General features: G+C 33.6%; 1 protein-coding gene and 1 non-coding gene across 6 annotated transcripts in view; both read left to right on the top strand.

Annotated features, from left to right (window-relative positions):
* The window catches only part of LOC119067592 (protein groucho), a 141776-nt gene that overhangs the window by 7210 nt on the left and 120690 nt on the right, over positions 1–13876 (top strand). The window lies entirely within an intron of this gene.
* LOC119074254 lies at positions 9476–9595 on the top strand. Its single transcript, XR_005087166.1, has one exon. It is a non-coding gene; the product is annotated as a U5 spliceosomal RNA (small nuclear RNA).

Here is a 13876-nt window from a genome sequence, read left to right as displayed (position 1 = left end):
CATAAGCTATACTAGTCATGCTCAACAATTTCGTTGGAACAACTCACATAAAGCAAAAACTTAAACAAACCGTTTGGTATTCGTATTGCAACAATGTAACAACAAAAGCAATAAAGAAAAACTAAATAAATGATTTCATTTCACCAGATTCTCAACATATTTCCAGCCAATAAATTTAGCCTTTTAAGGCCATGTGTATTTGTAAACATTGAATACACGGAGAAAGGCATGTAAAATTGCATAGCAGATTTTTTTCGGTTGCAGTTAGTAATTTGAAAAATTGTAAAGTGAATATAGTGCAGGTCCTATTGCGACATTATTTGTGAAAGCTGATTCTAGTTATTTTATGTAATAAAAGGATACAAGCGTGGAACGACGGATCTTAATCCTTTCAGATTACGTAATTTTTTTTCGCTTCAAATAATCGCTTCTGACAGCCACTTTAATATGGTAGATCACTTCACGTTGTTGAATGCCTACCTTCACTCACAATCGAATTCACTGGTTTCGAACTCTATGGCGATACTAATTGTTTGACATACTTTTCCGCACGTGTGTAGAAATTGTGACATAGTTCTCCGCACGTGTATCGACATTTTGACATACTTTTCCGCTCTTGTGTCGAAATAGTTATTTATACAACCGAGTGATAAATGCTTTTCAGGTACTAGATGTGTAGGCCGAGTGTGACAATACACATCGTGTGCCTAAAAAAGCATTCATCATTGAGTTGTATTCAACCTTTTTCGCAATAAAGGCAACGGAACGGAAAGTACATTAAAAGACATTTGCGTTGGTTGCGTCTCAATTTAATTTCGGATTTTCGGGATGTCAATTGCCAAATGGTGTGCTACAAATAGCGGCTTTGTGCAACACGGTGCACAATATACTATTTTAACACATTCAAACAAGCCTCATTTCGAAAGAAATGCACAAAATATGTTTTCACTCCGTTCCATTGATTTTTATTACATCATCGTTTGGCAAATCCGGTGTCGAATTATGGAGAACGTTCAGATTTGTATGTGGTTTTTTTGTCTTGTTCATTATCAAATAACTTTAACGACTTTATAAAAATGTATTTCGATCCAATACTATTTTTTACATTCATAAACAAATTAATCGCAGAAGTAAAAATTTTTTTTGTGTTACACACACAGAATTTTGAAAACCGACACTTTTTCTGTTTCTCTTTTACTTGAGTTTCTGATTTCTCCATATAAAAAGACATGCAAAATTCACTAATAACCAGTAAACCATGAAACAGAAAGTGTGTTGGTTTTCAAAATTCCGCGAGTGTAAAAATGTTTTTTTTTATCATCATTTGCTGACTGTATGGTATGTGTAGCGTACATTATATTGATGTTTCGTTTTTATTTTATTTTTCGTCTTCTTTTTTGTCTGTTAACGCCAATTAAAGTGATTTTAACAGGTTTTTTTTTCAATATGTCGTTCGCATTATATTTTGTTCTTTTATTATGAATTTATGAGTTTGATTATAGGATATTGGAGGCGCTTGTACATAATTTATGAACTGAATGGCATTTAAGCAATATTGGAATTTTACGTTGCTTTTTTTCCGCTCTCGAATTTCAGTCGGCAAAGAAATTACGGCACAAAAAAAGAGTGATGAAATGAGAGCGCATCATGAAAAACCTGAATCGGTTTTTGGTGTTTTTTTTAAATCAATTTCATGAGAACTGTACCGAAGAAAGATCAGAACGTTGCTGAAATTCCTTGCATGACAGAATAGATCACTTCACGTTGTAAACTGTTGCTATATCCAGCCAACGTCACTCCATAGTTTGCATATAGACTGTTAAGTATAGTTTCCACTTAAAAAGAGCACTCCGTTTAGCCTCCGTCTACATGACAGTTGTAAAATAGAACAAAAGAACAGTCACGCAAACGGAGTGGAAATTGAATTTTTTTCAATTTTTTACTCCGTTTACGTGACAGTTCCTTTGTTCTGTTTTACAACTGTCATGTAAACGGAGGCTAAACGGAGTGCTCTTTTTAAGTGGAAACTATACTTTATGATCAGAGCGAGAAAACCGAAGACTAGTTATTATAACTTGCCTTGGGGTCTTTTTCAAAGTATTTGTTTGTCTTTCAACGTGGTACGTTTAGAGCGAGAGGACAGAAGACCAGTTTATTTGCCTTGGGGTTCTTGTCAAAATATCTTCTTCTCTTTCATCATAACACTCTATAGTAAATGCATAGACAGTTATGACTAGTGCGATAATACCGAAGACCAGTTAATTATAACTTGCCTTGAGGTATGTACCTGTCATTAAATATTGTCATAGAATTATGTTTCCTTCTCTCTCATCATAACAGCCTATACGGCAAATGCGGCGATTATGAACTAACATTTTTCGGGATAATAATCGGTGGGAGATCATGACGGAGTACATGACCAAACTAATACCTTTAATGGAATTATTTTCACCTAGGCGAAAAGGACGGATTTATCGCATTACACTTTCGCACAATGTTCGCTCACCGCGTCAGAAATAGTAAACTCTATTATATGGAACATACCGTATTCATCAATACTCCGCCATAAGCTTTCATTGTTGTTTATTGCTTTTTGCAATTAATAAAACTGGGAATTTATCGCATTCTATTTGCATATTGAACGGTAAAGCACCGCGTCAATTCAATGCAATATAATGTACCTTTTCCACCTTTCCTAACATTCATTTCATGTAAAAACAACATTCAATGGCTTTTAATTCAATGATTAACGTTATCATGGCAATTAATCATAATTCCGTCGACCCTTCTATATGTCATTAAAATGTATATACGCGTACGATAGAGGGAAATATAGTGCTCATGCATATATTACATATATAACAACGTGTGTACACTACATAGCGCTGTGTTTGATTTTGAAGAGTTTTATGCTCTGTATTATTATACGGTGATTGGACCTTTAACATACATAACATGTATTACGGTAGAATGCACGTGGCAGATGGTACACATGGTGCCAATAACGAAATACAAAAACAAAACAAAAACATCGAGTATATAATGTTTGAATTTTTGATGAGATAACCGAAACCAAGCCAAATTATATACATAATGGCATATGTTCGGGCGTTCGGGGTATAAAATGGATTTTTAGCGGAGTGGAATAATGTATATCGACATACGCACCAATCATACATGTTAGTCGGTCGGTCGGTTTTTTTCTTCTTCTTTTTTCTTCGCCATTTGATGGCATAGCTCATGTGTTTGTGTTACAAAGTATCTATTTCCGGTACTTTGGATACTCATTGAAAGGATTATACCGTATGCGCTTGTGATTGTTGGTCACAGACATTTATTAAAAGTAAACGAAGTGTCGGTAAAAGACCCATCTTTACGGTGAAAACAGAATTGTATTTCTCTCTGATATGGCATTCCATCTGAAACATTCCCGACAACCGCACTGTTCAAACGAAACGTAATAATTCGAATGGAATTGCTTTTAATTATGTTTAAAGTTTTCAATTGTACATCTGGCTTTCCGACAAACACGTAAGGTGCTGGTGGAGAATACTTAAAAACACCTATAAAAACAAACATACAAAAAAAGCTGTGTGAATGATTTTCCTTTACCAGCAACATTTCACACTCTAGCACATCCATATTGTACGATACACCACATGATGAAAAGTGTTATGAACATAAAATCAATTTATTTAAACTTTTACTTGAATTTCAAAATTTTAACGACATGATTTTGGCCACATAAAATCAAAATACTGTTCGGGAACACTATAAACACCAGCGTGTGTGTGAGCGTACACACATGAACTCAACCAGAAAACCATACCTCCATTCAGCCGTGCACACGTAATTTTAATTTCACAAATCTAAGAACTTTTGGAAAATTTATTTTCATTCAATGGAAAAATGAGAATTTTTTTTTTCGTTTTTTATATTTATGAGCAAGATGATGAGTCGATTATAAATGTGCGCCGAATATAATTAGGTGTGTGATGTATCGCTAGAGTTTATTTTTCGATTGCCACATGTTATTGAATTCGATTTTTTTGTGTTATTTGCGTTGAAAGAAGTTCAGCTGGTGAATTTTATTCGAAGGCGTGTTAAGTTACAACAAAGACTTTTAGTTTCAGTTAGGGCTATGCTTTTTGAGTAAATTTGAGTAATTGGTGACGTTAATGACATGATCGATAGACCTATTAAAACAACACTAAGGGGCCATTCACTACGTTCGCTCCGAGGACGGAGTCTGAAAAAAGCAAATGCTTCGTACATTTCCAAAATTTTCGTAATTTTTGACGTGTGAAATTTATAAATAATTAAGGACACATCTGGAGAGGGATTATGACATCAGTTCTCTTTTCTCTATTCAATCAAAACTCTACCGATAGAGAACGATTCACTTTCTCATTGAAAGATGTCGCTGCAACAAGACCAATGTCATCAGAAAAATAATTAATTTTTTGCTCGACGGATTTTAGTCAAATAAATTGCCATCGTGTATCACATGATCTCAGGACTCCGGAACAGTAATCAGTTTTTCAATCGGCCCTATATCGGCTCGGGGATTAGGGTTCGAAAAACCGTTTGCTGCCGTTTCATCACATTATTTTTTAAGACTCTTATCTCCAAGCTAATATAAGACCGATTTAAAAAATAATTGCTGTTCCAGAGTCCTGAGGTCATTGCATTTTATTTGACTAAAATCCGTCGGGTAAAAAATTATTTTTTTTTTCTGATGACATTGGTATTGTTGCAGCGACATCTTTCAATGAGATGTGAATCGTTCTCTATCGGTAGAGTTTTGATTGAATAGAGAAAAGAGAACTGATGTCGTAATCCCTCTCCTGACTGTGAAGAGCAAATGGAAATGGTTTCCTATTTGTGTTGTCTTTTGCTGAATAGATCGTTCTCTAATAGCGGTTTCTATACAAATGACAATTTCATCCATCGACCCTTACAAAAAAATCAAAATTTCATACAAATTTTTTCGAACTTTAAGGTGACGAAAATGACAATGTATTTGACATCTGTGGGTTTGTTTCTTTGCCGTTCGAATGGATATGTTTGTCCAAGAACGAGAACAAACATATAAATGTATTCGACATCTCAAATGGCATTGACAATGATCTATTATTACCCTTCGAGAAACAGGCAACCGTATCGAAATGTAAACCATTAAATCTGTTACTTCTTGTGTTTAGAGATCACTTAATGTTTAGCAAAAATCTTTCAAGTCATTTTCTTTGTAGAAACGGCAATCGTATCACAACAAAATCAATAAATCTGTTACTTCATTTGCGCAACACGATCTATCATTTCAATATTTTCATCATGCATTTCTGCTTGTCGTTTTTACCATGCGTTTATGACTAGCCGTATTGCCGTATCTACAAGATTGATTAGATTCACGCTTATTTTCGTCACTGGTGTCGATTATAGACGATTTGCTGATTAGCACTTTCTGAAAGGTGAAAACGACAATCTAATTTCTTGACATTTGCCTCTTAATTTTAATTGAATCAAATTCAATTTTAAATGAATATATTTTCTTACATGTGACAAATACCAATACACCGATCGAACTGTTAAATTAACCTTAATTCCGTACAGATAACATAGAAGCAATTAATTGTGTTATCATTCTAAATAACCTAGTGTCTCTCGTTAAATGATTATTTTTTTTTATATATTTACGAACATGAACCAAGTCAACTCGTAAAATCCAATGAAAAACTAATTTAATCAAAACAACAAATCACACAACTTATTAATGACTAAATAAATAGTTTATACAAAAACGATTCGAACAAGCCAATGTCGGGATCATTATAATTGAAGTAATTTCTCTATTATACCATGTGTATAGGTAGGTATACACACGGTATAACAGTCGATATACACTATACTGAGCTCATGTCAATATATATATTTAATTCATATATCGCTTACAGTATACGTCTATATATATATATATATATAGATCGACTGAAACTAACTAATAATAACATTAATGTTCTAAACTGTTAACATGAAACCAAGTGTGTAACGACAAGACGATTTTCTTTATACATTAAACAATGCATATATGTATACACACGCTGATATGGTACTTATACCTAATATTATATCATGGTGTGTAACAAGCGTTCACAACAACGAAACGATCGTCGAAAAGCTTCTGTTCTATTATGCACGAGGAGAGAATAGTTGATTCTACAATTACATATCCTACAGTGGTACATTATATCCAAGTTGACTATAAATGAATACGTATATTGTATATGGACAATTGTTTTGGAATAGATTTCTGTATAGCAGCAACAACATTTTGCCAGAATATTGTGATGCAGACAACAAAATTCAACAAATTTACATGAAACACTACGATATCATCTATTGTTATAGCTGTATCGGTGAAAACGTAAGGTAGTAATTTTATAAGCAAATTGACTATTGTATCGTTTGAATTACAGGGACATGGTGTAGTATAAAGTGAATTATACGGTTTTAAAATGACCACTTAGAAGGGTTTAAGTATTTATCAAAGAAAATTATCCGAGGACTAGAGTACATCCACAAATATGTCGTAAATTTTGTGAAACAATAATAGTCATTTGATATGGTCTCGTAATTTGTTTTTAAATTACAAGTCTCTTGATCAAAAGAAATCGATTAATTAAACGGTTCTTTGTAAAATGCCTTGTCGAATATTAAACTTTCCCTGCTCAGAATATTATCGAAAAGATTTTTGATATTTATGTGACAAAATCGAGGCGTGAAAAAACGTTTTGATTGATACACGTGTCGACATAGATTTGCTCGTCTACGGCTCGTTCTGGAAACCAATACATTTGGACATTTACAACTATCTCACTCTTAATCTAATCAACATACCTTGTCCGAATAAGGAACACTACTACTATAAACAATCGAATCAGTTGTAATAAATTGTCTTTGCTGTTGCTCGACCCAACGACTTAGACTGCCAGTCAATGTATGTAACACCATTGACATCAAATGTGTAATAAAAACAATTCACATGACATCGTACAATATTATCGTAACATTATCCCGTAACCATTGTCATCATTATAATATAATATACTCTCCACGTCGAAATATTATACACAACAATCCAGAGACAAAAAATCAAAGCACTTAATTGGCTGTACCCTTAGGTTGGCTTTATATAGCTTTGATTGAAATCTCCCTCGTTTTCTTATCCATTTTTATATTATTTTCACTTCAATCAAAAAAGAAGACGAGAAAAAAAAAACGAAAGAAAAAGAAACGGTGAGACATGCCATCGCTTAACATTTTGTTTCTGGATATACGAAACGAAACCCTCCAGCAAAAATTCACATATCTCCATGCTCAAACACTCACTCTGAGAAGGAAAAAAAATCCACTTCAATAAACCCAACCGAGCTAAACCAAAAACATAAAAAAAAACGAGAAACCTCCACCTCCTGCTGATTCTTCCTTTTTTGCTGTTTTCTCTTTACAGCAGTTTATACCTACATCATACGTATATCTATAAGCAAATGTATTGTTCACTGTGATGTATATTTGTTCGCAGAAAAAGGGCAGGAAAGACACGTTTACAGCTTAAACAGAGAAAAAAAATCATTGAGGGATGGAGTGGAGACAACATACCGTTTATACAGAAAACACAAATACAATCTCGTAAAAATTTTCGAAATACTTTTTCATTCCCAAATAGCAACGTATTTTGTGTGTTGAGGGGGTTGTTTTTATTGTTGAAAAAAAAGAGCTATAACGTTGGCCGATTGTAGCATTGATATACCGATATATTGTGTACGATGTGAATGTATATGTGCATGAAATAGCTTGGCTTAGTTGAGTATAACTAAGTATGGCTAGATATACACATATTTGGGCATAACATTGAATATGAAGAAGAAATTGCTATTAAAAGCAAGAGCCGGATGATCGGTCGGTTGGTTGACTAACAATTACCCTGTTATTATTTTGACGAGCAAATCTTTAGTGTTTGGGAAATTATATTGCCGAAAAAATGGGGGGAGAGAAATTTACTTTTTTGTTGTTGTTGTTGTTTTCTGAATACGTTTTCGGTATACTATAAAAGTAGGGTGACGCTGACGATTCAATAATAATACCGAAAAAAAGGAAATGAGAAAATGTTCATATAGAAACAAATAAAAGAGGGGGGAGGGGAGTTAATATTAATTCGAATCAACGATTTATCTTTCGGGAAAAAAAAACTTTTTTTTTTGGTGTTGGTATGGATTTTGATTTTATTTTTGTGCGTGGTGTGTGCCGGCATTAATTTGATTTAAACTGACAAACTATTGTTAATGTTGATTGACGCAAATGGGAAATTGAAAATCGAAAATTCAATGTACAATTACCGCTCAATCAGATTATAAAATGTTTTTTTATTATTTTTAATTCGATGTATTTAGCACCTACCTACATATTAATGGTAATATCATAAAAATAGCCACGTTACACCAACCAATCATAAAGAAAAACGAAAATCAATTACAAATTACTTATTAAAAACATTTTGCGGCTTATCACCCCTAAATACCATCCATAAAATTGAAACCATTCCATTTAATATTACGTTATTCGTTATACTGTATGTATTTATACCTATCCATAATCTATGTCGTGTATCGTACACGTACTATACAATAAAGCATAAACCAGCCCTTCCGACTAAGGAAAAAAAATCAATATTCCTTATAATTAAGAAGTTGCTTTAATAGCTCTCTCTCCAGCCAAATGAATTTTACTACCCTTTAGCGGTTGATTTCGTATCGCATGGTTTTATGCACACACATTATATATATTAACATTTTAAGTACATTGTCCTCTTTTTTCTTTCGTTCGTATATTTCTCTTGCCGACAATATGAACAGTAAAGTTATTTTTGCATGTAAACGTGTAACATTTGTGGTAAGAAATAATTTTCTTTCCTCTTTACATTTCTTTTAACCAATTTTTAGTGAAATTGGAATTTACTGGTTTTTTCGGTTCCCTACATTATCGATATGTGTGTTAGAAGTGTACCTAGTACAGTTTGGCATTTTAACGTTTTATTCTTCCCTCTTTAACTTTTCCATTTTTTTTTTTCGTTCTCCTATTTATTTTCACATTGTTTGTTATCGATTTTGGGCAAACTGTAAACGAAATTAACAACTCAAAAAAAGTTGTGTTAGGTACGTTTGATAGACCGTTTTTGTTGTATGTTGTATGTACATACATTGCTATATTGAGTTCTCGTTTTCCATTATCCATTCGGTAAATACATCACGTCGTCATTTCAAAATTGGTTCATGATTTTAATATTTTAGATGAATATTTTACTATGTCACAATGGTTTTGGTAAGCGGGTGGCCGGTGTAGTAGTCAAAATGAAAGTAATGTTTTCTGCGGTTTATTAGCATCCTTATTTGAATTCTGTACGTTTTCAATGCTTTGACTACTCTGGCTTCTCTTCAGATATCGAATAAATCTTTCGCCTTTTACTAAAGGTTTCCGTGGAGAGGAGCACTCTAATGAGTCTAAAATAAATTTTTGGCTGTAGGCTCAATGACCTTCAAGTCCTTTGACATAACAAGAGGTATTTTGTTGATTCGAGCCGAAGCCGAGGTCAAAAAACACATGAAAACGATTCTTTTCATTTGTATTCCAAGTAGTGGATTTTACATGACGCATGCATCGAAAACTGTTTCGTTTTCGTGTGTTTATTGACCACGGCTACGACTCGGATCAACCAAATTCACACACAAACTCTACTTTTCATCTCTAGTTATATGTAATAGTCATTTACATGCTTTTGAGCTTGAAGTCAATTTACTTTTCAATCCTAGAGTTGTAATACACCACTTGCGACCATAGGGAAACGAAAAGTATGTCAACGTTTTATGTGAACCTTTGCTTCACAAATTAATTATTTTACTCAATGTTCCTTTCCAAACATTACATTATCACTCTGCCAACTCTACTCCTACCTCATGACTTGTTAATGAAATGATAATACTGAATTCTACAGAGACAAAAACCGTTCAGCCAACTCTATACGCCGACCAAAACCAAAACAAATAAAAAGTTGTTGAACCACAAGTATACCGATTTACATACGCCACTAATCCAGTCAAATTGAATACAATGGACACTGTAACAGAGCCGTTGAACCGAAATATAGAATATAAAAGTGTAAATATCTGCTTGTAATGCTAATTAAATATTGCGTGATAACACCCATCTCTTGTCTATTGGAATATCTTGTACAGGAATAATCGTGTAATAAATCATTGAACTCTTTGGAGTCCTCCATTCAACTCAATATTCTGTTTGTAATAAAAATTCCAGTTGATTGTAGAGCTCATTGGTCTTTTATTATTGTTAAAGGTGGTGTGTATATGCATGTACTATTATTATTTTAATCGTGTCGTGATTTTTTTTATTCGAACAAAAAAAAACAGAGAACCTCGACAGATTGATTTATAATGCACTAGCCATAATATTCTGCTAAAGTTTTTTTTTGTTTTATTATACCTAACCGATATTATCATATACACCATCCAATCCACTGGATATATGGTTATAGGTGTACACACAGTCATAACTAAATATTTCCATTTATTTTTGAGTAATATTTTTTTTTGTTCGTTCGCTGTATTATTGTTTCACTTATAACATATAACGTCAAAACACGAAAAGTTCTGTGCGTGCATCTGAACTCTGTGAAGTTTCGTTTTATTTCAAGCACATTTTCTTTACAATCGTATTGTATATTACAGAAAGTAATTGCCTTTTTTACGGAGCGAAGGTATGTGTTAGGTTAGGTATATTGAATGAGGTTTTTTTTCTTCTTCGTTGTGTTGTTGAAATTCTCATACATCAGTAGAAGCAAGCAAAAACATGAACTTTTAAAGTAATGACCATTGAGTTTATTTTTTTTTTATATAATCTAAGTTATGAAGAATTATTTTTTTTCTGTATTTTGTATATATGGAAAACCGGCTTGTCAATGAGTCGTCCACGTGGACTTAAATTAATGTTTTTGTTTATTTGAGTTGTTATTTCTGTTCGCTCTTCTACGGAATTTTATTTTTACAATTTTAATTCTTGTTTTATTGCTGTTAATGAACAGGCTTTAAAGGAGGGATTTTTTTTTCAGGCACTCATCTTGATTAAAAAAAGAAAATTATGAAAATTTTAATTTAATTATTGACTTGTTTTAATTACTCAGTGTCAGTGCTCTGGTATTAGAAGTGCACTCTTGACAAGTTCTTGAAATGGAAATACAGTTCAAAGCACACAAATAAGCTCTGTAATCATTTCCTACCGGTTTGGTCCTTACAACTTCAGTTTTTCATTTGTGGATGATTCAGTTGAACTAAAGCAATAATATCATTGTCGCGGTGTTGCACTCCATCTAAATTATAAATACATTGAGATATAGTTCAAAGTGTGCTTTAAGTAATTTCGCAACTTTCGAAATATGTCAACAAAAAAATGAACTCGTACACTTAAGAGTGATATCGCCAAATCTTCAGGTGATTTTTTTAACTTTGGAAACAAGCGGTCTCCGATTTTAATGAGTGATAGCTCGTTGGATTCGTCTTTCAATTCTAGGAAACACGTGTCTTTCACTTTTTCTTAAAAAAAATTGTTTTCTTTGAAAAGCGCTCAAAAGTGAAGACATGTCAGAGGGTACTGAAAACAGTTTTTCGGCAATAACTCAAGAAAAAATTATTTTAAATTGTTGTATTGTTGTACGATTGTCGGCCTTGAAAAGACCTACAGGTGGAGTATACGCACCGCTTGGTGCTAGTTGATCCACTAGAGTTATGACTAGAAATATAGTGAATGTTCGGAGAGTCCGCCTTCTCTGCAGCTTCGATGTACCACGGAGCTGAGTATGGGGTGTTGTAGCTGGCCTCACCCACTATCGTTGCACATATAAATGAACCCAGTACTTTTGGGCTGCAAGCCGACAGAAGTCTTGAAAAAAAACGTTGGTGCCAAAATGTAGATTTTTTCCTTCTGTCTGAGGGCCCAACTGCCAGAACAGCGTCTGGAACAGTTCTACGTGAGTAATTTTGTATTCCCTACTATTCCCTTACCGTATACGCTTCACTTTGAGTCGAATATAGGTCGTTACAACATATGCAGTGTTAGTAATTCTTGTGAAAAATTATAAAATTTTTCTCGGAGGATTAGTGTTAGCGTTAGTGTTAAAGTGTTAGCGTATAGCAAATGACCTCAGGAGTCCGGAACAGTAATTAGTTTTTCAATTGGACCAATAATTGCTACGCGACAGGAGTTTGGAAAACCGATACGATCAAGTGGGAGCAAACGGTTTTCCAAACTCCTGTCACGTAGCAAATATTGGTCCAATTGAAAAACTAAATACTGTTCCGTAGTCCTGAGGTCATTTGCTATACGCTAACACTTTATTTGACTAAAATCCTCGGAGAAAACTTTAATGATTTTTCTCTTGATATTACTAATAGTGGATCTGATATATTCGCGACATAGCGAAGCGTTTTTCTATTGATAAAGTGAAAGAATAGTAGACAATAAAAAATGATTGCCGTAGTACCGTTCCAGATGCTCTTCTGGCAGTTGGGCCCTCAGAAAGAAGGAAAAAATCTACATTTTGGCACCAACTTTTTTTTCAAGACTTCTGTAGGCTTGCAGCCCAAAAGTACTGGGTTCATTTATATGTGCAACGATAGTGGGTGAGGCCAGCTACAACGCCCCATACTCAGTTCCGAGGTACATCGAAGCTGCAGACTCTCCGAACATTCACTATATTTCTAGTCATAGCTCTAGTGAATCAACTAGCACCAAGCGGTGCGTATACTCTACCTGTAGGTCCTTTCAAGGCCGACAATTGTACAACATTACAACCATTTAAAATAATTTTTTCTTGAGTTATTGCCGAAAAACTGTTTTCGGTACCCTCTGGCATGTCTTCACTTTTGAGCGCTTTTCACAGAAAACAAATTTTTTTAAGAAAAAGTGAAAGACACGTGTTTCCTAGAATTGAAAGACGAATCCAACGAGCTATCACTCATTAAAATCGGAGACCGCTTGTTTCCCAATCACCTGAAGATTTGGCGATATCACTCTTAATATGTTTCTCTCTTTTACATTTATAACTTACTGTGGAGCCAGCCAAATTTTAGATGCTTGATATATGAAACTATCTAGCACATCTGTTACCGACTGGATATGGAACGAATCTCGGTGTGATAAACTAGGTCCTCGGCTTCGTCTCGATCAGGATATATTTGTGGAAAAATGATTGGCATATTTTCTAAAATTTGATAAATTCTCGAAAATTTTCTAAATTTTAACAAAATTTGCCACATTTTTGCAGCAAATAAATTTTCTAAAATATTCTCTGTCTCAGACCATTTGATACTCCATCTCGATTCTACACGCCAAGCAAGTAGCAAAACGCCAAACTACAGTCGATTGTGTATAACCCAGTGTATGGCTTACACCATTGAAAAAATAAATTTTCGGTTTTGCATCAACGTAATAAGAAATTCAATTTAAATAAATTGATTTAAAATACCCAATACTTAATGCATTACGAATGAACCAATTTCATCGTCGTCGTTTATTGGAAAACACAATTAATTTAATAATAATAATAAATGTGTGAAATAGAAATATTCAGTCGAAATATGGCTGTACACAGTGTACATAATATGTATAATTACATTGGCTTTGTTTAGAAAATAATGAAAAATAAGTGAGCGAATTAACTTGGAATTGGAAATGTGTTGATTAAAATTGTTTTTATGCTTTTTTCTCTCGTAAATTCATTTAATTATTTATGGCTCGTACACACATTGAT

Source organism: Bradysia coprophila, chromosome II (genome assembly GCF_014529535.1).
Source record: "Bradysia coprophila strain Holo2 chromosome II, BU_Bcop_v1, whole genome shotgun sequence".
NCBI lineage: Eukaryota > Metazoa > Arthropoda > Insecta > Diptera > Sciaridae > Bradysia > Bradysia coprophila.
Note: the sequence above shows the minus strand (reverse complement) of the source record. Positions and strands in the feature narration are given on the sequence as shown.